The 23,403-nt window shown below is 46.5% G+C and overlaps 1 pseudogene; it reads left to right on the top strand.

Moving 5' to 3' along the window:
- Nucleotides 1–492: 492 nt before the first annotated feature.
- On the top strand, nt 493–712 carry LOC146006105 (U2 spliceosomal RNA; annotated as a pseudogene).
- The last annotated feature ends 22,691 nt before the right edge of the window (nt 713–23,403 follow it).

Below are 23,403 nucleotides of genomic sequence, written 5' to 3'. Positions count from 1 at the left end.
GGGTTAGACAGTGTTTGGTAATTTATGCTTTGTAAGGAAAGTTGATAATTGAGGTTTTTAGAAAATACATCAAAGTCAAGTACAAGGCTAAAAATACTGCAGCAATGAATATTCGTGATATCACTTGTCAAAACAGAAAGAAAGAAACTATTTACTGGGAGGCTTATACTTGATAACATGCTACGGGAGAAACCTCATCAATCTGCATAATCTGCATACATTATAAGCTTATTACATTGGATTGCCATAGGGCCGGATGGGACTCATTTCAAAAGTTCCAAATAAACAGATGTTTATATTTTATGTACTACACCTGGATCTGTATCAATAGTGAGTTCCTACTGTATATCACTGCTTATAGTCATTGAGTTCTGAACATTCAAGTTTCTCTCTGATCTTGGTCTGTGGTACAGTGTGTGTGGTCTGCGGGTGAATTGGCATTAGTCCTGCACAGCTCCAACCCATTCAGCGACACTCACACACCTTGGCGCTGTCTCCTCTCGGCCTTTTGGCTAAGATCAAGTGTAGAATCTGTTCTTATCAGTGGGTATGGACAGGCCTCTGGCAGAGAATAGAGAAAGGCTGGACTGAGTAGCTGCTCTGATGGGCAGAGGGTGTGGGACCCCTCTTTTTTGCCTGGGAGTGGTGAAAAGTCTGGCTGAGTACCTTCACCTCTGCCTTTGGTAGGAGGTGTTGTTTCCGTAAATCCACTGGTAAGAGGGGGGGAGAAACACTGGGCCTAGTAGTTTGACTCTCTTGACGCGGTTCGTAGCCCCCGAAGGATGAGACAGCGAAAGGCTCAGTCTAGTATCCATTCCCAAGGAGCGGAGAAAGGCTGGGACTGAGTAGATGGCTCCTGTTCCAGAGGTTCGTAGCCTCTGATGGGGAGACCGCGAAAGGCCCAGCTTAGTACCTTAACCTTGGATCGGAGAAACACTGAGACTGAGTAGATTGCTCTTCCGAGGGGGTTGCAGCCCCTAAGGGAGTCTTTCGAAAAGCCCAGTGGAGTACCCATTCCCATGCCAGGGGCTGGAAAGTGCCCTATGATGGGAGCAGAGAAACACTTGGTCGGACGCTGATCGGTCGGCTGCTTGGAGTCCGAGGCTGCACTGTGCCCCCGGGGAAACTCGGGGGTGCCGAACATGCACGGGTGATCCCAAAATAACCATGCACTAGTAAGCACTAGCACTGCGCACTTCCCTCTAGGTTAGCACTTCACGTCCTTACCTCGTCCTTTTGGATGGGGTAGGACAATTTTTCACACCCCCACCTTGGCCTTCTGGCTAGGGTCTTCTTTATTATTTATTTATTTTCCTTCTCACGTTCGTCACTTTCACGTTATCTGTTTTTTTTGTAGTTTGTCACGTTTTTTTGGGTAGTGTGGTCGACCCTTACGGGCCTTACATTTCCCCAATGTGCCAAAGCTCTTGCCTTTTGGGAAGAGATGCGGTCCCCCCGAGGACGACCCCGAGCCGCAAGGCGGAGGGAAGTCCACTGAGGGTCTCTCCAAACCTTCGGGTGCGGAGGACCCACCGTCCTAACCCTTCCGGGGGTTGAGGAAAGAGGGTCTCTCTAAGCTTCGGCGAAGAGGACCCACCGTTCCCTATTTTCCCCTCTTCGGCCTTATGGTTGAGAGGGGTTAGGGGAAAAACGGGGCCCGTCTCCTTCGGGAGATAAGCCCATTCGATCGCACGGCCCCCTTTGCACGTGTTTAGGCACAGCACTGGTGGTAGGGAGCACACCTCAGGCTCCTGAGTTTCTTCAATCCTTGGCGCTGTCTCCTCCGTAACAAGTACCTGCTCCTCACAGCCCTCTGCCATACTCATCTTCACTGCCATATTTGAAGGTCGCAGCCATGCCTCCAGCATGCCGGGATTCAATCCATTCTCCAGACATAGGCATGGCCATCTTGAATCAGGTAACATCACTTCCCACAGCCAATACTATTACCTTACTTTGACATGACTGGGACACAACCTTAAGTATCTACTGTGAACAACTACTATAAGCATGCTGGGAGAACAGTCCCAATCTGTAAGTGCAACCAATGATGTATCCACAGCAGCTGTACATCCAGAACTGCTCTTGAGAATCTTCTGCTTTATCAGCATTGTGCAAGTATCCATCCTGCTGCACAGCCTGACTCCCTCTAGATGGCCACCACTGGTATCCTTGAGATCCAGCCCATTATCACTATTGCTATGATTACCTTTCAGGTTATCTTCACTTGTCCTGATCCCATCGATTCCATCAAACCCCATTGCCTTCCTAAATTCACTGTCTACCTGCTCATCTCTACGGCACCATCTCATTCAACCAGTCACCAATCAGAGGATCTTCATCGATATCCATCCCCATCGTTGAACCAACATCATACACCATGATTGTGTACTTTTCTCAACTGCCTGTGTTATCGGTATCTGATCTGAGCAACGGTTACTTACCTGCAGTGTATTTTATCTTCATTCCATTCCATCCTCGATGGTCACCATCGGACAACCCTGATAACAAGCCTCTATCATTCCTACTGATTTCAGTCTCCATTATCCTTTTGGTCCCAACCGATTCCAAGAACTCTACCGGTTCCATTCCTGCCTCATATTTTGGCTCTAGTCCAGGGGTCCTCAACCGAATTTGCTATGGGACCCCATCAGATAATAAAGATAATTACAGGACCCCAGCAAGTTACTACAGAAGGTCATCACATCACACGTGTAGTCAGCAGACAGCACATACATGGCAGCATTGTGGAGGCACAGAGTGATGGGAGGAGTGTAATATACCATAACCCATCACATCACATGTGTAGTCATCAGACAGCACACTCATGGCAGCATTGTGGAGGCACAGAGTGATGGGAGGAGTCTAATATACCATAACCCATCACATCACACGTGTAGTCAGCAGACAGCACATACATGGCAGTATTGTGGAGGCACAGAGTGATGGGAGGAGTCTAATATACCATAACCCATCATATCACATGTGTAGTCAGCAGACAGCACATACATGGCAGCATTGTGGAGGCACAGAGTGATGGGAGGAGTCTGATATACCATAACCCATCACATCACATGTGTAGTCAGCAGACAGAACATACATGGCAGCACTGTGGAGGCACAGAGTGATGGGAGGAGTCTGATATACCATAACCCATCACATCACATGTGTGGTCATACTACATCACCATAAGCAGCATCCTCCTTGTCAACTTCCTCCTCAGCGCCAGTTACATCAATATCCTCCTCCTGGTGTACAACATTGACAACTTCATTCTCAAAATCAGGAACTGGACTGTGGGTGATCCTTCCAGCATATGCAGAGGGTGTGCAAATGATGGAAGGAGCCACCTCTTCCCATACAGCGGTTAAAGTGTCAGGCATCGCAACCACCCTTGGACTCTCCTTAGGGATTTGTGATACCATGTCTTTAGAAGGCACAGAAGTTTGCTGTGTTTTTGATGACAGCTTAACTCTTACATTTTATAGCGGGGGGTGGAGGAGAAGGGCTTAGATCGTCGTGTGAAGCTGAAGCTGATCTGCTAGTCATGAACATAGGCAGGGCCTTAGCCGTTCCTTGCCACTCCATGTCGTAAAGTGCAGTTTTGGATTTTACTTGCCCTCTACAATGACATTGGGCATTGGCAGACGCTTGTTCTAAGTCATGACTAGTGGCAGCAGCTTTAGCACTAGGAGGAAGCGGCTCTTGATCTTTCACTATTTTATCCTCCAAATTTTGGTTCTCCATTATATTACTGGACTGGAATTATGCAGCACTATCATTGGATTGGCCTATACAGCACTGACACTGTACTTTAAAGGCAGTATTACTGGACTTATGCAGCAGTACCAATGGACTTTACTGTCAGTGCCACTGGACTGGACTAATGCAGCAATATCACTGGACTGGACTTATGCAGCACTATCACTGGACTGGACTAAACACACAGTATCACTGGACTGGACTATACAGCACATTCACTGGACTGCACTATCCACACAGTATCACTGGACTGAACTATACAGCACTTTCACTGGACTATACAGCAGTATCACTGGCACTGGACTATGCATAGCATTTTCACTGGACTGAACTAGTATATATACAACAGACACTATCACTGGACAAGGCAGCACTATTACTGGACTGGTATATATAATAGCAGCAGACAGCACTATCACTGGACTGGACGGCGGGCAGGTGGGTGGGCAGGTGGCCAGGACATGTTGCCTTTTCACTCTCCTAGACTGGAGTGAAGATGACGTCTGGCTGCCTGCCTCTATAAAGGGTCCGGATCTCGCGGGATTTCATGAGGTCTGGAGACCCGCGCTCCAAGTCTGAATTCCTGAACAGGCTTGGAGCGCGAGTTCGAATTGGGTGTGACAGGGGGTGTCTGGATTTCCCCAATACAAACTCACACATCCCTAATTAAAGGGAATGGATACAGCTTTTCAAATCCTATTATGTGTCAAGATCAGAGATATTCGATTCCGTTCTTCAGAAATCTGCACAAATTTTATGGCTCCGAATCGAACATAAACATGGTCCAGATCCCCCTGCGGGGATCTGATCCTAACCGAATCTTGGTTGGAAACTTCCTGTTGTTCGAAGATCGGGTTTTGGGTTACAAAAATTAGATGATTTCAGCTGTTAAACAGTTTATATTGATTTTAATCAATGATTGTTTTTATAGATTTTTTAATTGAACTGAAGGCCGAATCTGAACCAAAACACTTGAAGTTTTTTTTTTCCCACCAAAACCAAAACATGATTATGAATAAGAACCTATCCCAAAACAAAAATACGGAAACACAGGGCTCTGCACATATCTCTAGTCGACAGTGGTCATTAGGCATAGCTGCAGCAGGTTATACTGTACCCAGTGCCGAACCGGGGCCCACCAGGGAAATGCAGTAACAAAAATATATATAATAACAGAAATGGGTTAGCTATGGCAGAGTCAGACTGGTGGAGTCTAATGGACCCAAGTGGTACCAGTGTGGTACACAACTTAAATGTGTCAGCACACCCAATCCTGGTTTATACCTATCGGGTCACCCGGAGCAACTTCATAGGTAAGGAACATGAGGTGTCCTTACTGACCATTGGTTCCTCTTCCCATCTGCTGTGTGGACCTCTGTCTGGTCTCTACTTGCTCCTCAATGAGGCCTAGAGAAAGGACCACACACCCCTTTTCCAATACAATGGCCCACAATTGCTAGTAAGACATCGGGCAGCTCTCTCCTCTTCCCCACCTGCTGGCCCCGACATTGCTGTCTCTCTTGTGGCAGTGGCCACACCAGGAGTTTCCCCGGTATCTATATGGTCCAGTCCCTACCCTGATTAGGCTCCGATACTGTTCTCCAGAATCTGTTTGTTTGTAACCCTCTATAATTCCCTGTCCTCTGATCTGGTCAGTCTGATGATTCTCCTTAAATGGTCCTTTGGTGTTGCTTCTACTGATTATGGTTCTGACTTTGGCTATTCGTCTTGCCTAATTCTGTTGACGATACTTTAGAGCGCCATGACTTGAGTAAGTTTTGGAACCACATCACTAGCGCACGGCACTCAGACTAATCTACTCCGTTTTATTTACTTTTTTTTTTACTTTGTTATAACAATTTTGTGGCTCTTTGAAAATCCCTCGGGGCTTTATGGAAGCTGAAATGTTTACATTTTTTTTATTTCTAGCGGGAAGACAGAAGAACTAATGAATAAAGTGTTTCCAAACCGTCTTATTATCAGTTGGGGAATAAAAATATTATTATAGAACCTCAGTGTAAAGTGGTTTCTGTAACTCTCCTTATAAAAACAAGAGCAAATGCTAAACTGCTTGTAAAATGCATTGCTTCATTTATTGGAAAAAGGGAACTTGGTATCGTTATGTTCTGCAATGTCGGTGTCTGCAAAATGCCATGTTATGTGTCCCAACATGGGTGATAAAAGCCATGTGCGTAAAGGTAATGAAATAAATATGCAAATTATTTTCAATCATTTCATAGTTTTACAGTAAGTGATATCTACAAATGAAACACATGCCACATTGCATATTCCTGCTGAGAGGGAAGGGAGCGGATGTGAGGGGACCTAATATTATCTAATCTAGGTCTCTTTGGCCTCCAAATCTCCGGCAAGTATGTGACAGATAATCAGGTCGCATTATACCAATGAGTGATTTGCTGTGGTCTTCTGTTCTACTTCAATGTGGCTTGGAGCAGAGAGGCAAGGACCCTACACCCCTTCCCCAATTCAATTACCCATAATTATTATGGACAATAGACTTTCATTTATCCAATCCTGAATGCAGTAGATGGTTTAGCACCTATCTTAAATTCAGCTTAATTATATGGCAGTTATTTTTTTTAAGGAAGACGGAGGCCCGGGCACAGCTTCTTCCTACCGATTCTGCTCCTGTCTGCATGAAGCAGCACTGTAGAGTCTGAGTACTGGGGAGGTCAAGCAATAATGCACATGTGCAGATCTTGTGGAAGATGGCGTGACGGCCATTTTTATGGTAATTTATGCAGTGCTGCTGCCGTCATCCTGGGAATCTATAGGAGTAAGTGTTAAAGAAATGGGTGCAGCATGTGCAGTGTGCCCCCCAGGACTCCGGTTCCAGTTTGGCTCCATCTAATATCGTTTCCAATTATATATCTGGCTCAAGTCTTGTTCTGGAAAATTTTCCTGGTTAGATTCCTGCTCTAGATCCTGTTCTAGTTCCAGTACGGCTCCAGCTAATAATTCTAGTTCCAGTCTATCTTCAGTTAACCTTCTGACTCCAGTCCAGTTCCAGCATGGTTCCAGTTCCAATACAAAAAAAACTAACCTCTGTTCTGCACTCCTTTAGGCAATGCACTGCTTGTATGGCTCCAATACCTGTAGGCCATGGGTCTTCAAACAGCGGCCCTCCAGATGTTGTGAAACTACAAATCCCAGCATGCCTTGCCACAGTTTTGCTATAAGGGAGTGTTAAAACTTTGGCAAGGCATACTGGGATTTGTAGTTTCACAACATCTGGAGGGCCACAGTTTGAAGACCCATGCTGTAGGCCCTTATTCTAATCGCCAAGCTCCCCTACATGTTCTCGCAGGTAAGCGAAGGCAAGCAACTGTGTATGCCCATATTCAATACGCGCTCGTGCAGCCTCATGGTGTGAGCAGGCACGGAGAACTGCTTGTTCGCCATCCTGTTGGCACATAGCAATGCGGGCGGGTGGCGTGGGGGGTCAGTAATGGGCTGCACCCATGGGAATGCCCATCGTTTCATGGGCATTCCCATGAAAACACAGGGCATTCCCATGGTATTTTCATGAGGACGTGGGTGCGGGGAGCTGCCAACACAGGGCGCTTGTAAATGTAACACAGCAGAGAGGTGTGTTACATCGGCGTGCACTTTAGAAATCATTCAATGGTTTGCCGGGCACATGTGGTGTGCGAGGGGGGTGGCGGCCGCGTGGGCGGAGTTTAAATGACTTGCAAAGTTGCGAAATAAGGCCGATAGTTCTGACTAGTAATTACAAAGTAACTACAGTAGGTCTATGAACAAGAGCTGGATCAGGCTTCTCAGCTTCGTACACATACCCAAATCTCCCTGCCGACCCAAGTCTAACCCAACTCTCAGTTATGACAGAGGTGAAGTAATATATTAAACCTTTAAGTGCCAACATCTCTGTGAGAGATGTTCAAAATATCCGCAAAAAACACCTGCGTCGCTCACATTTGTTGTATAAATTCAAATAAAAAATGTTGTGAAAAAAAGATTCTATTTCCTATATATGGTAACATTACGGCTCATTATAATGAATAAAAATGTTTCTTGGAAATTTTCACACCGATTTTGACAAATTCACTTGGCGCTCCAAGGGTTAAGATGTTCCCTGTTTAGAAATACATGTAGCTGGAGATAAAGACAGGGGTTATTCAATGGGTTTCATATATAAGAAGTGCCCAAGGGAAACTTTTCTATAGCGGCGTTGCATTTAATCACAGTGAGTTAATGTGTTTGCCAGTAGATGGCGCAGTGGGTTTTTTTCCAGTTGCGCATGTGTAGTGAACGGCATCGTCTCAGTTTCCTCATTGCTGAGAAAACTTTTTTGTACGGTCGGATGCCTGATGGATTCCTCCAGATCAACTCACCGAAGGAGTTCCCACAGTGGGTCTGCACGGATTTTTTGCCGATACGCATGTGCAAACCCGCAACATCAGTCCCTATCCTTAATCTCTGAGCCAACCTGTACCCCCTATATTTTATTTTTGGGGAGGGATTTCTTACACATTGATCAGCTTGTGTGTCCATTGGACCCCCATAGCTGATACTAATACCAATTGAAATAAATGTAAATTAAAGGGTTTTGAGCAGTTTTTCATGAAAATTGCTCAAAACTGCCTTAAGCGCCTTTAGATGATACAAAAATATTGTGAAAAGGCATGAAAAATCTATATTTCACATTATTTTACTAAAATGAATGTTAATAAATCTACTCTTCCATGTCTCTATAATATGTCTTCATGAAGAGAAAGGGTGGGATGACCTAATGCAGAGTTTTTACCGTATTTTCGTATGCACTAAAGCCCGCACAATGGGAGATACCCTATAGAAGCCTTGGCCTTCTCTCCACAGCGCTGTGTGAGGTATATGTATGTCACAGATGCCTCCCGACGTGCCCCGCATCGCAAATGAAATCTCTTATCGCAAGGGCTGTGCTTTGCATTAATAATCGTATATGTTAGTGCACATGTGATTATTATGGATGAGGTAGCTGGCAAAGAGGGGCCACGGATGTTGGAGCATCCCGCCCAAAGAGACATAATAAAAACCTTAAATGAAAGGCATATTTTAATATACCCAATAAAGACTTCCGGTGGGCGCCGTGGTTGGTCACTACAGGTGGAGCTCCGATCTCCTATCCACGAAGCTCCCCATCCTTGGCCCCCGGAGAAGCATGGCAGAGGCAGCATAGAAAGGGGAGTACCAAGTGTCTCCTGGCGCAGGAGAGGTGAGCGGAGGTGGAGGAGGTTGGAGAAAGGAGAGTGCTGAGTGTCCCCGGCGCAGAATCCTGCGGCCCCCCGTCATGGAGATGCAGGGAGCATCATTGGCCCGGGCCCCCCCCCCTTCTCCCCAATGAAGAGCACCATGTTCATCCCGGCCGCCAGGACCCCCGGCCGCAACTGTGACACCCGGCTGCAATAGCTGAGATTTCCAGCCTCCAGGCCCCATTGACGTTCTTGCTCCAGGCTGCCCCAGGTGAACTTAGTGGTGCCCCCCCCCCCCCCCGGGAGGACCCCCAAGGGAGGAAGTAATGTCTCCTGTAATGGGGGGCAGCGGCAGTGGACCTCAGCCCAGAGAGGGCTCAACTCCGGCCCCTGGACTCACTGACTCTCTCCCCTCCTCCCCAATGCTATCTCTCTCTCCAGCTGCAGCTCCAGCCAGGGCCCCTGACACACTGGCCAACCCCCACCCCACAGCAGGACAGCCTCTGGATCATCCATACTGGCCGTGGCGGGCTGAAAGGGAGATTAACTTTTTGAGACCTTTCACTGCTGCCCTGTGAGTAGCGAAGTCAAGATGGTGCCGCTGATGCAGTGGCGTAACTATAGAGGCGGCCTCCTCTAGCATCCCTAAAAACTGTCTGCAGTATGGGGACAGCCATTTTGTAAGTGTCACTTTACATTATAGCAGAAGGAGCCGGTGCCGGGGAAGACGGGATCGTGACCGCAGATGCGGCAGGCGAGGTACCGGGCGGGCAACGAAAAATTTGCAGTGGGGGGGCGCACATTAGGTAGCTACGCCACTGCGCTGATGGCTGGCTAGGATCTGTGCCACCCAGCCAAAAATATATACCCCGTGTCTCCCCTATTATGTTCCTTTTTTTGGTACTCTTTACCTAGAAGGGCGCCCACGATTTTGATCGTGGGCATCGTTAGGAAAAAAAAATTGCGTCGGTCGCATCGCATGCGACCAAAAAATGGCATGCGATGCGGCCGACGCGATGACCGCGATTTCCCATAGGGAACAATGTTAAATGTCCCAATTGACACGATTTTCCTGATCAATGTCCCAATTGACCCGATTTTCCGTAGGAAACAATGTTAAATGGCCCACAGAGGTCAAATAGGCACCCTGAAGTGTGAAATGCCCCCCCCCAATTGCTAACGCCACCCCACGATCAACGTCAACCCGAAGCATGGCGAGCGCAGCGAGCCCGCGAGGGGCGGCGGTACGCGTCCTTTTCATACCCCCACTATCCACGTCGGCGTGGAGTTGAGAATAGAAAGTGTGGCGAGCGCAGCGAGCCACCGAGCCCGAAGCGAGTGCAGCGAGGCGAGCGCAGCGTGCCCCGCGAGGGGACGCGGACAGCTGTAAAGCCTGCGAGGGGACGCGTATACCTGTGAAGGTGTCCGCCACGCTTCGGGCTCGGTGGCTCGCTGCGCTCGCCATACTTTCTATTCTCAACTCCACGCCGACGTGGATAGTTGGGGTATGAAAAGGTCGTAGGACGCGTACCACCGCCACTCGCCACGCTTCGGGTTGACGTTGATCGTGGGGTGGCGTTAACAATTGGGGGGGCCATTTCACACTTCAGGGTGCCTATTTGGCCTCTGTGGGCCATTTAACATTGTTCCCTATGGAAAATCGGGTCAATTGGGACATTGAACAGGAAAATCGGGTCAATTGGGACATTAAACATTGTTCCCTATAGGAAATCGTGGTCATCGCGACGGTCGCATCGCATGCGATTTTTTAGTACATGCGATGCCCGCGATGGCCGCCCTTCTAGGTAAAGAGTACCCTTTTTTTTGAGGGGCTGCGGTTCACCTCCAACTGTGTCCATGTCGACTGTGTCGACATTCGGGTAAAAAAAACAGTGAAAAAACCCATGTCGACCTCGCGACCTGTCGACCCAAAGTATTTTGACCTTGTCGGGATTTTAAATGTCGGGATTTTGACTGCATCCCGTAATGTTACCTTATATAGGAAATATAATATATATATTTTTTTATATATATAACAAATGTGAGCGACGCTGGAATTTTTAGAAGATATTTTGAACATCTCTCACTGAGATGCTGCCACTCAAAGGGTTAAATACAGTATAAATAGTACACAACAAGCTTTTATTCCTGTGCAAAAAAAAAAAAAAGAAAACTAAACTATGTTATTTTGTAAGTAAATGGCCAAAATCAATGGAGCAACAAACATAAAACGAGCACACACGGTATGGGACATCTTGCACAGAAAGTCAATGGACTATTACAGCTTTGGGGCAGAGGTTGACTTATGTATTGAATATAGTTTTTTTTCATGTGCAGTCACAACGGAACATTATTTGTTACAGTTTCTGACATGTGACAGGTGTGAATAATAATAGAAAATGACTTTCACCGATTGCGTACAAGGTTCTGACACACGTACCGGGGGCCGGAGAAATATTTGTGCCAAGTTGCGTCATCTCCCAGTTCGTTTGAAAAAAGAAATCCGAACTCAAAAGTATGAAATGCACAAGTGTAAGTGGTAAATCAGTTATAAATATTTAATATAAAAGCCACATCAGGGGAGTCCTTTGTAGGAAGTAACATTATTTAGCGAGGCCGTAAATGCCAGAGATTACTGCTAATGATATTAATATTATTCATTGCTGATAAAGTGCTAATAATATATGTAGCGCTGAATCATTCTGCAAAATTATCTTACAAACTATAGAACAACCAATATGAAAGGGAGACAAGGGCTTATTAGATCTCTATATACACAAAAAAGTGGTTTATATTTATAATGTTTTTCCAGATTGTAAGGAAACGTGGTCAAGTGAAGAAGTAGCCTATGCCAACCAATCAGATTCCAGTTATTACTTATCTACTAAAGCCTAAGGAACATTGTGTAAATAAACCTTTATGTACTAAGGACACCTTCCCTCTCTTCATCCCCAATCGTTACTGTAACTCATCACACAAGCTGAACCCTGGGACAAGCCACAACCTGTCTAGGGATGGCCATCGACCATTGATGATCTGAAATTATCATGGCCAACGTTAGATACTTTTCCCATCGATGAGGGTGAACCAGATGGTTTCCCTATACCGATGGCACAGCAAAAACAATGTTTTGCTATTAAATTTTTTTTAAAGTGAGGGGTCATGGAGCATAGCTCGGACCCCAACACTCAAGAAGGTGGGATGTGTTCCCTCCCTCTGGGATGCCTCTCTATGGGCTACTCCGGGGAAGCCCATAAAAAGGGTTCTGGGCCATAGGAACGCCCAGCGTTCCCATAGGTTTGTGGGTAGGCCGATGTCACATCCACTCTGTCTTCATCAGTTGAGATGGTTTCCCTATATCGATGGCACAGCAAAACCGATGTTTTGCTATTCATTTTTTTTTTAAATTAGGGGACATGGAGCATAGCTCGGACCCCAACACTCAAGAAGGTGGGATGTGTTCCCTCCCTCTGGGCAGGGCTGCCAAGAGAAATCCTGGGCCCCGGTACATCAACTTCCAGGGGCCCCCATGGGGGTGACACGGCAAGTTGAGGGCGTGTTTAGCACATGAGAAGAACCCACTCCCAGGAGCATGGCAGCATAAATATACACACAAAAAGACATTCACTTACCCATATAAATACCACCACTGTAGACCCATCTCTCCATCCCCGCCGGGCGCCCGGGTCCGTCCTACCGGAGGTGCTTTGCACTGTACTTCCGGTAGGAAGTCAGGGCACACTCACGTGCGTTCCACTTATCCTGCTCCACTTTCAACTGGCCGGCAGTATCCAGCTACAACATAAAGGCAGATCCACGGCACCCATTCACTGGGGTCTAAATTAAAATCGCCTCATCTGTTACAGCTGGGTGCCGTGGATCCGCCTGTCATGAGCTGGGTACAACCAGCCAGTGAAACACAGAGGGGGAGCAGTGGAATGCACGTGAGTGTGCCCTGACTTCCTACTGTGCGCGATAGGGGAAGTAGGGTGCCGAGCACTTTTGGGAGGATGGATCCGGGCGCCCAGCGGTGACTACAGTGGGGGTATTTATACGGGAAAGTGAATGTCTTTTTGAGTGTATATTTATGCTTTGGAGAAGACCGTTCAGAGTTAACGAGCCCATAGACGCTCCGTTCTTCTGCCGTCCGTTTAGTACTATGCGATGCGCACTCCCGCGCATCACATAGTACAGTACAAAAGTACAGTACAAAAAGTATGTGCTGCACATACTTTTTGTACTTGGTTTACATCGCATTGCATGCACAATGCATGCACCAGGCATGTGATACGATGCGATGCGATGTGTACTTTAAAAGTACAAAAGGGACAGGAAAAAGCGTGTATGGGCTCCTAAACTCACATCTGAAGATAGACATCACTGACTCCACCACTATGTGGCACATTTATGGAAACCGCTCTATAGGCAACTGCAGAAAAAGTGATGATGACCACAGCAGAGACATTCAATATGTTTTTCTAAAGTGTGCTTGAAAAATGATGGAATCTGTTTGGTTGCTAAGGAGAAAGTCACCTTTTATATTGTTAATAAATGATTTTCATGAATGTCAAAAAAAAAAAAAACTATATATCTATATATATCTGTATAGATAGATAGATAGATAGATAGATAGATAGATAGATAGATAGATAGATAGATAGATAGATAGATAGATAGATAGATAGATAGATAGATATGGAGAATAATTAAGCATTAAGAGGCAGGGCAGAAAAGGAGCTCCTCTGGCTCCAGCCTGCACTTCATCTCCCCCTGTCACATGCCGCTCCTCCTCCTTGCACGTGACCTGACCTTCTGACCTTCCCCTCTCGCGTCTCAAGAGCTGTGCTCTGCAGCAGACACAGTTTCTCTGCAGACGCTCCGCAGCTGGATGCCGGCCTCTGTCACTGTCTGCAGACTGCAGATCTGCACACAGTAAGTGACACAGGCTGCCACTGCTGACCCGCACCCCCGCTAAACCGCTGCCTTAAAATTTTTTCTTTTTTTTTTTCCAAAAAGTGTGTCTTTGTGTCCCCTGGGGGGCCCGGGCCCAAGTAAAATGTACCCTTCCCCCCTCCCTCTCGGCGGCTCTGCCTCTGGAATGCCTCTCTATGGGCTGCTGCGGGGAAGCCCATACAAACAGGTTCTGAGTATGCACAGTACATCGGCCAATACTGCCCAGGCAGGACCATCAGTACGCTTCTATGGGTCTGTTCCCGAAGCAACCCCATAGAGGCTGTGGCCAGCGCATGCGCAGTACTGAAGAAGCTACTGCGCATGCACCGGTCCCGCAACAGGCCAGTAGGTGGCAGCGGCGGGACTGGCATGGAGTAGTGGCGGTAGCGGAGGGGCGGCATCGCGGAAGCCCCTGTCCTCTGCTGAGGAAAGAGCCACCACTGAATATGTGTCATATACTACGTATCCTAATTATTCCCTTAAAATTGATTCATGTCTTTGTAAGGGCAATTTCTAACTACAGTAATGAGATTCAATCATTCACTCGTTAATCAGTCCCAGTGGCCACAAATGACTGGGTGTGGTCAGCGTAAGTGGCCGAAGAACTGCATCATACCTGTAGGTGCAAACAATTCATTGGAAATGCTGCTAAAGTGCTCTCCAGATGCCTGACAATAATAATAATAATAATGACAGTAGTGAATGGGATTGTATAATTATACATTGATTTAGCTTTGTATGCAGAGAATGAGAGAGACAGGGACTGAGAGAGATCTCTGTGATAATCAGGAAGTTCCCGGAGTGGAAGGAAGTTTTGTATGAATGATTTGTAGATGTGTAGAAAGAAATGTATTTACAACACATGTCTAAGGGAATACTGAGGGTTTATTAATAGGGCAGACACTAGCATCGTCCTTAGTCTTCCTCCATATATTGTCTAATGCTGAGTATACACCGCTGGGAAACGATATAGTGCGTAAACACTGACCAATATTGTTAACTGTATCGGTCAGTGATGTCACCAGGACCCCGACCCGTACATGCACTGTTGACTAGAGAGTCATTATTGAACTGCACATACAGACAACGATGGGGCACGGCAGCGTGCATCGCTAACGACATTTAGAGGTAAATTTACTAAGACGAAAGTTGCTATACGCAACCAATCAGATCCTATATATTTTCTTCTAGAAGGTTCTAAATAGAGAAGTAGATTGTGATTGGTTACCCATAGCAACATCCCATGTGAAATAGAACTCCCATCTTAGTAAATTCCCCCCCGTGAGTGCTACTACCTTTGGACTAAAGCTGGGCTCCTAAAGTACCAGGATTGGATCAACATAACTAGGGTGGCCAATCCCGGGATCGGTGGGATCCCAGGATTTGGCCCCCAAAACGCCGGGATTTCAATCCCGGATTGGAGTCTTCAATCCCGGGATTCCTGGATTAGACTGCGCATGCGCAGTCTAATGCCGGGCAGCGTCTGAGCGGGTGCTCAGCAGCTCCCCGGCTTCTCCCGTCCTGGGCAGCGTGGCTCTGCGCAGCGTGCCGACGTCAGAGGTCATGCTGCTCAGGCCGAACAGGCTGTCTCAATGCTGTCCCCGGCCCGAACTCCCACCCAGCAACAGACCAGACCGCCAGCGCCCACCCGCCCAGCAGCAGACCAGGCTGACCAGTGGACCAGCCCTCTCCCCATCTACCCAGCTTGTCCTCCCACCCTGGCTCCATCTCCCCTGCTCGCCCACGCACCCGACTCCCGGCCACACCACGCATCAGTAAGTAAATATGCGGGGCGGCCTAGGCGTGTTTTTTTATATTAGGGAAGCCAATCCCGGGATCCCGGGAATCCCGGGATTGGGCATTTTTCAATTCCGAATTCCGGGAATGAAAAAATGCCCCGGGATTGGCTTCCCTAAACATAACCACCAAGAAACTGGTAACACATTAAGCTTCCTGGCAATACTGGAAAAAGGCCCCAGTCCTGAGGAATATATCCAATAACCAGTGTTCTCTATTGGCCCTTGATTTTATTAATATTATTGCATTTTTTTTTAGAATTAATTTTAATAAAATGTGATTTATGAATGATAATAAAATGTATTAAGTAAGAGAACCGTCCCTAAACACTGTTTTCTCTTGTCACCAGTAAATAAGAATGACAAAAAAAAGCACGTTTTTGAGTCGTACTTGGCTGAAGCCTGCAGGGATCAGTAAGATCTGTGCAGGTCTCTCAGTGTAAATAAATCATTGAAAAAATCCGACGTGCGGTCCCCGGACCAGAAACTACCAGGCCCGGCTCATTGACCTGGTCCTGGTTGCAGAAATACAGTGGGGGAAAAAGCTGGGGTCCACTTGTATTTCTATAACCAGCACCAGGGGGTAGGGGTCCTCCGTATTTTGGCAACCAGCACCAGGCACAAACATCCAGCAGGCTAATGCCACAGCTAGGGGGGGGGGGGAGACTTTTTATACAAAGTCCCCCCTGGCCAAAGCATCAACCTGTGGCTGGTCAGCCTGGGCCGGAACCCTGGGGGAGTGGGGAACCCCCCAATAAAAGGGTCCCCTCCCTCCAGGGCACCCCCAGCCAGTGCCGAAGCCTGGGGCTATCCCAGATGCCCCATCGATACCCATGTTAAAAAATTTACAGCCAACCTTAGCAAATTTACCCTTTATTGTATACAATAGGGGCCAGATATACTAGGTTTGAAAAGTGATAAAAAGGAGAGTGATAAACCACCAGCCAATCAGTTCCTAGCTGCCATGTCACAGGCTGGGTTTGAAAAATGAAAACTATGTGTTGATTGGTTAGAGGGTTATCTCTCTGCGCTTTATCACTTTCAGGGCATTAGTACATATGCCCCAAACAAAGAACTCTTGCTTACCCTCCCGAAATGGCCAGGAGCAGGAGTTAAAGTGAGTTGGAATGAGGTGGAACTGAGTTCTGCCACCTCTACCACAGCCCTGAACAGTAATTCCAACAGAAAAGCCTGTACCAGCGGCTTCTTCTGGCACGGCGTATGTGATGTCATTCCATCACCGCTGATGAAGTGAAAAAAAGCCACTAAGAGAAGCTGGCTCTGTGCTTGCGGAAGATAGGGTGAGAGGGGGCTGGGGGGACACAAAGAGGTCGGGAAGCTGCTGGAGTGACACAGGGCATGGAGCTGCTGAGGGACATGGACACTGAGCTGCTGGAGTGACAGAGATACATGTGTATAAGCAGCACAACTATGGACATTATGTGTATAAGGGGCACTACTGTGGGATTTAATATGAATCAAGGGCACTACATGTGATGCAATGTGTATTTGATTGTGCTACTGTATGACCACACTCTTTCCTTGTGGGACAATTCTCCCTTTATGGGAGGTCAGGCACAAATTCCCTGGCTCTGCCTAGTGTGTGTGTGTGTGGGGGGGGGGGCGTGTTAGAGGAAAGGAGTTCCACGACCTCTCCAGGACCACTTTAAGCCCTGGCCAGGAGGCTCCCGGAAATCATATACCATTTCTGGTTTTCAAAATAATGAAATCCAATATAAGGAGAAAGAAACTCACTAACCGCAGCTGATAAAGTGTACGGAGATAAAGTATCCTGCATTTCTAGCACAGCCTGTAACAGTTGGCTGGTAGGGAGGTCCACTGACCCAAAATGATTCGAACACATCGATGGTCTATGATCAATGGGGCTACTGCCGCCTATGGTCTGTGATACCATTACCATCTACAACAATGGCCATCCCCTACCTTATTTTCCTCCTCTTTATCTCTCTCCGGGGCTGTTTTGGGCTTAATTGTGTAAGATGCAGCAAGGAACGCACTTATTTTTAATGTATCAATAATTTACAAGTTACAGCCAACCTATAGCAAAGCTTTGACACTTATTGACTACAGATGGGGGCAGTCCCGGGCTCAAAAAGAGAGGGGGCCCGAGTGACAGCAGTATTTATTGGCCGGTCCGAGCAGCAGCTCCTGATTGGCTGCTGGTCCATGAGCGTCGATTGGCTCATGGCCGGCACTGCATTTATATTACCACAGCAGCTCCGTCCCCGTGCTGTAGGCAGTTTGTATGTGTGTGTGTGTGTGTGTGTGTGTGTGTATCTATGGGCCAATATTTGGGGGGGATTAACTAAGATGCGAGTTCTATTTCAAATGCTATGTAGTTATGGGCAACCAATCGGATTATCTTCTACAAGGTGTTAAAAAAAAAGAAGTAGATTCTGATTGGTTGCCAATGGCAACATCCCATCTGAAATAAAATGAAATGTCAACATCCCTCCCGCCCAACAAGCCCACAAATCTCTGCGGCCGTCAATGAGTCAGCTTTCAACCTGCGATTACAGGCCGTCGCTGGCTGTGATTGCACGGTGGGCTCGTGCGTGCGAGGTTCTCCGATAATCGGGTTGCTGAATTAGCCCCGTTGTCTGCTTCATTCTGCATTTCACTAAAGTGTTTCCTAAAACACAACGTGATCTTCATCTTCCCAGCTCTATTCATAGACTATAAACTGCGACTTGTGAATTTACAAAAACAGCTTAATGCTATTCCGGAGAAGTTTGCACCTCTGTGAAGCCTCCTGTTCCCATGTGACACTCACTCTGCAAAATTATTCTACATTTTGGCTTCTCTCTCATCAAACAGATCAAAATATTCCAAAACACCAAGACAGTCTCCGATGAGTACATTTTGTTGCCTTAATCCATGCCGTCGTCTGCTTCACCCCTCTTAAAAAATGTTCTTCCGTCTTCCAATAAAAGTGCTGTGAATACATAATAGATTAGAGCCCTGTTTCTGGGCCCCTCTCATTACTTATTGTCAGGGACCTGCTACTTTTTGATAGGTGAATAAATACATCAATTCTAAATGCTTTTAGTCACAAGCGACTGGTGGAACAGAGAGAAATAGTAATGCATTACGGAAGCACAGCGGAACATAAAAAGCGGTTGTGGCAATCCTCCATATTGATGTACTGTACATTTCAGGGCTGTGCTTCCTAAAGCAGCGGCTTACTCTTGATCTATAGTTTGTCATTTATACTGTGCATTGCTTCGCAGCTTTCAAGTGTCTGCATTCACAACTTCTTTCTATTTACAGTAACTCTGGGCATTGGTACTGGGGTCCCGGCGGTCAGATAACCAGCAGTGGCATCCTGATACAAATAATTCCAACAACTGGGTGGTAAGTGTTCTAATGCTGCCCATACACTTGTGAGATATTGTATACAATCATTCGATTTCGACCAATTCTGGCCGATAAATCGAATGATTGTATGCATTTTTAAGGTACTTTTCAACGTGATGCGCGGGCCTGCCGTCGAAAAGTACCTAGATAGATATTATGGGCCTTATTCTAGTTCACTCTTTCTGACAAAATCCTTCTTAGATGGACAAAACCATGTGCACTGCAGGGGGGCAGATGTAACATGTGCAGAGAGAATTAGATTTGGTGAGTTATTTTGTTTCTGTGCAGGGTAAATACTGACTGCTTTATTTTTACACTGCAATATAGATCTCACTTTGAAGTAAAACCCCACCCAAATCTAATTAGCTCTGCACAAGTTACATCTGCCCCACCTGCAGTGCACATGGTTTTGTCCATCTGTTGTCAGAACGAGTGAACTAGAATAAGGCCCTATGTGCTGCACATAATATCTATTGAATTGTAGGAGCAGTCACATGTGGTTTTTAATACAATCTGGGGGTGGGGGGCGGAGGGGATGCATTCAGCAGTGTGGGGTTTGGAGAGATGGGGCCCTAGGGACCGCTGGTGGCATACCGTCGTCTCGTATCAGGGGGCGGCGGAGTAGTGTAGCGCTAGCAGTAGCTCTTGCGGGCAGCGGGAGTCAGTGGTGGTGGGATAATTGTTTAAAATACTGGGCTGCCCTGTGATTGTTTGAGAGAGCTCAGCCAATCACAGGGCGGCCCAGTGTTTCAAACAAATCTTCCGCCACTGCTGACTCCCACCGCCCGCAAGCGCTACTGCTAGCATACACTACTCCGCCTCCCCCTGCCCGCCCTCTTCCAGCACCCATTGTGCCATCGGAAGATGGCATGCGACATCGGGTGCTGACTTTTGCAACCAAATATGTGATCGGATTCGATGGACATCGTACTTCGTTGTCGCATCGAATCCCATCGTATAAGTGTATGGGCACCATTACCCTCCCCCCTACCCCTTGTTAAATCCCATTAATTTGTAAACCAATGGACAAGCAGGGGAGCGTGTAAATCAGAATAGGGGCCAATATGTTTGGTCTGTGTAGTTCTTACGTTTACAAATTGTCGTCTTTCCAGCAGGCACCTGTATGTTTCTGTCCTATTTGCAGATAAATAATTATTCTCCTTCAAACGAGATGGTTTCATTAAGATGCTCTCTCTGCCTTGGCATTTCCTGAGCTACTTTGTTTTGTTGCTGCTAAATCCCAGATTATTGGATGCCAGAGAGAACTCATGGATACTTCTGTTGTAGAGAGATTAACTAGTCTAATCTCTCTAAATGATTGTAGAATTGATTCGCCCGCTGTGCCTTTAAACCAGACTCCCTTCAGTCAGAGCTTCTTGAACTCGCTCTGGATAGTGCTGTGATTGTTATTGTTGGTGAAAGCAATGCGCTCTCGCTGTCATCACTCGCTGATCATCGGCAGGAAAAGAATCCCCAACCCAGGTCCAAGGAAGATCTGACATAGATACGGCTACATCAGCCTCCAAAAATGTTCCTCTAACTGCCATAGGGCCAGATGGATCAAGCTTCAAAAAGTGATAACGTGGAGAGAGTGACAGCCAGCCAATCAGTTCCTACCTGTCATTTTTAAACCCAGCCTGTAGCATGGCAATTAGGAGCTGATTGGCTGGCTGTTTATCACTCTCCATTTTATCACTTTTTGAAGCTTGGTACATCCGGCTAGTAGTCGTAGCTGCACGTAGATTAGGTGCGGTGTCCAACAGTTGGATCTCCTGTTAAAGGGTATTCTGTTTGGAGAGTTTCTTTGTTTGGTGGCTAGCTTTAATCCTCCTTTTTGCTTGGCCTTCATCATTTCATGATTCACATGTAACACCACATACCTTCCAATATTTAATACCGTAATATCGGTACAAAATGAGGAGGGGCATGGTCACGGGTAAAGGGGGCGTGGTTACTGATAAAAAGGGGTGTGGATATGTCCCCTTTTCGATTTTAGATCGGTGGCATGTCCGGGCTGCGTGGAGAGGAGTCTGGCCTGAACATGGGCTGCAGGCGGTGGGGTGGGAGGGGGAGGATGTGGCTGGTGGCTGCTGTTGCTGTCCCACTGTTTCGGGCACTTGCCAGAGCCCGGGGAGGAGTTATGTGGCAAAACATCCTCCTGCCGTTTACAATGCATCACCATTGTGCTCTGGAAAAAGTAACAGTTGATGAACTTTCCCTGAACCTGAAACTTGTGAATTGCTGGGTGTTTGGAAACCTGTGACAGTTATTTGAAGCCACACACTAATCAGGGATATTTCAAAAGTCCACTTCTAAGGGGAGATAAGGGTAGCATGGATGGTGTAAAGCCCCGCACACACGGGGGGGGGGGGGGGGAGATAAGGGTAGCATGGATGGTGTAATGGTTAGCGTTACTGCCTCACAGCGCTGAGGTCATGGGTTCAACTCCAATCATGGCCCTAACTGTGAGTTTGTATATTCTCCCCGTGCATGTTATAACATATATATGTTGCAATTACTGCGAAGTGGCGCAATTTCATCGATCTCTGCTGTAGATTAATGGCAATAATTTAAAAGGCAAAATCAGGTTGTAATCAATGACATCACTCTCTTCCGGCCCTAGGTCCACAACCAGGAGGGGTTGTGTGAGCTGTAGTTACCAATTACAAGTAAATCATCTGCATGGACGAAGAGTTAACCCTTCAGTATCCTGTTGAGATTCGGGACAAATGTTATCTAAGTCCCTTACTGAAATATGTGAAGGAGAGCACATAAAACTTGCATGTAAACACATAACAAGAAATCCCAGTGCAATGTCATACATTATTAATAAGAAGAAAAAATGTTGGCCGATTAAATATTTGAACTTGTTTTGGTGGTAGAGGAGCAAATGCCATAAATCCCATGCAAAAAAAAAATACCTGTGAGGTGTCCTCGTCTCCCTCCCCCCCACTCACAAATGTGCATTAATACAAATTGAGCTGTTAACAGAATATGGCTGTGTAATTAGCAGCTAATTGTTTCCGTGCAGTATATCTTGTCTCCAGTGTACGTCTCTCTCTAGATAAGCAGCCCGCAGGAAACCCTTACCATCTTACTATAAAATCAAAGTAATTAGCCACAGTCATTTTTAATAGGTAATCACTGCCAAATATAGATTTAAAGAGCACCTGGAAGTGTTTTAGTCATTAGGTGATTGCTGACTGTCCCTGGAGGAGTAAAGAGTCACTTATGCTGGGGCTGCGGAGGTTCCGAGCTGAATTCTGATGGTTATCCATAATGGACGCAGCAAAAACACACACATGGGGCTAATTCAGACCGGTTAGCAAGGCTGCAATTTTTGCAGATGGACAAAACTTATGCTGCACTGCAGGTGGGGCAGATGTAACATGTGCAGAGAGAGTTAGATTTGGGGGAGGTGTGTTCATACTGAAATCTAAATTGCAGTGTAAGAATGAAGCAGCCAATATTTACCCTCAACAGAAACAAAATGACTCCCCCCAAATCTAACTCTCTTAGCACATGTTACATCTGCCCCACCTGCAGTGCGGCATGGTTTTGTCCATCTGCAAAACTTGCATCCTTGCTAAGCCTGGCCTATACTGAGAGGCGTCCACAATGTTGCATGGGTGTGGCCAGTGGTATGTAGGTGTGTCCTCTCCAAACACCATCATCCCCAACATCTCCATAATATATAGTTAAATGTATAAATTTTGATTAATCTTGTGAGTCCAATATAATTCCAATTTAATAATGATTAAATACATCATACAGTCATCATCATGGGCCTATTTTTAAAAGGAGGCCTGGAGCTGTTGCTCCATCCATCCCTTTGTTAATCTTGCCCTGGCTGGTACTTTATATTTCTCCACTTTATCACTTTTCAAGGAAAACATTTCTGTTTACCATTGTGTTGTATTGTGTTTTGTTACAGATAGTTTTGTGCTTAGTCTGTATTTTTCCTTTTGATGAGAGAGATGAAAGCTGTTGGACTGTCACTCAGTTGTGTGATGCGAGAACGGTCTGTGACAGGCTGCGCTGCTGCACTCAGTTGGCGCTGGGGTCGGGGGCCAGTGGCCACGCGTATCTGATGCAGGATATTGCTGAAACTGTAGCATTGACAGAAATAGCCAAGGACAGCAATGGAGCATAAACCCTGTAAGTATGTAACAACACTGTAATATGAGCAAACATGATGTACAGGACACTATTATTATTACTGCCTCCGGACATGGATGGAAAACCTCCAATATTAGAAGTGAACTATGTTATAAAGATATATTGAAAATACAGAAAAATCAAAG

Source organism: Crinia signifera, chromosome 5, assembly GCF_055691185.1.
Source record: "Crinia signifera chromosome 5, ASM5569118v1, whole genome shotgun sequence".
Classification (NCBI taxonomy): domain Eukaryota; kingdom Metazoa; phylum Chordata; class Amphibia; order Anura; family Myobatrachidae; genus Crinia; species Crinia signifera.
This window is presented reverse-complemented; position numbering and strand designations above follow the sequence as displayed.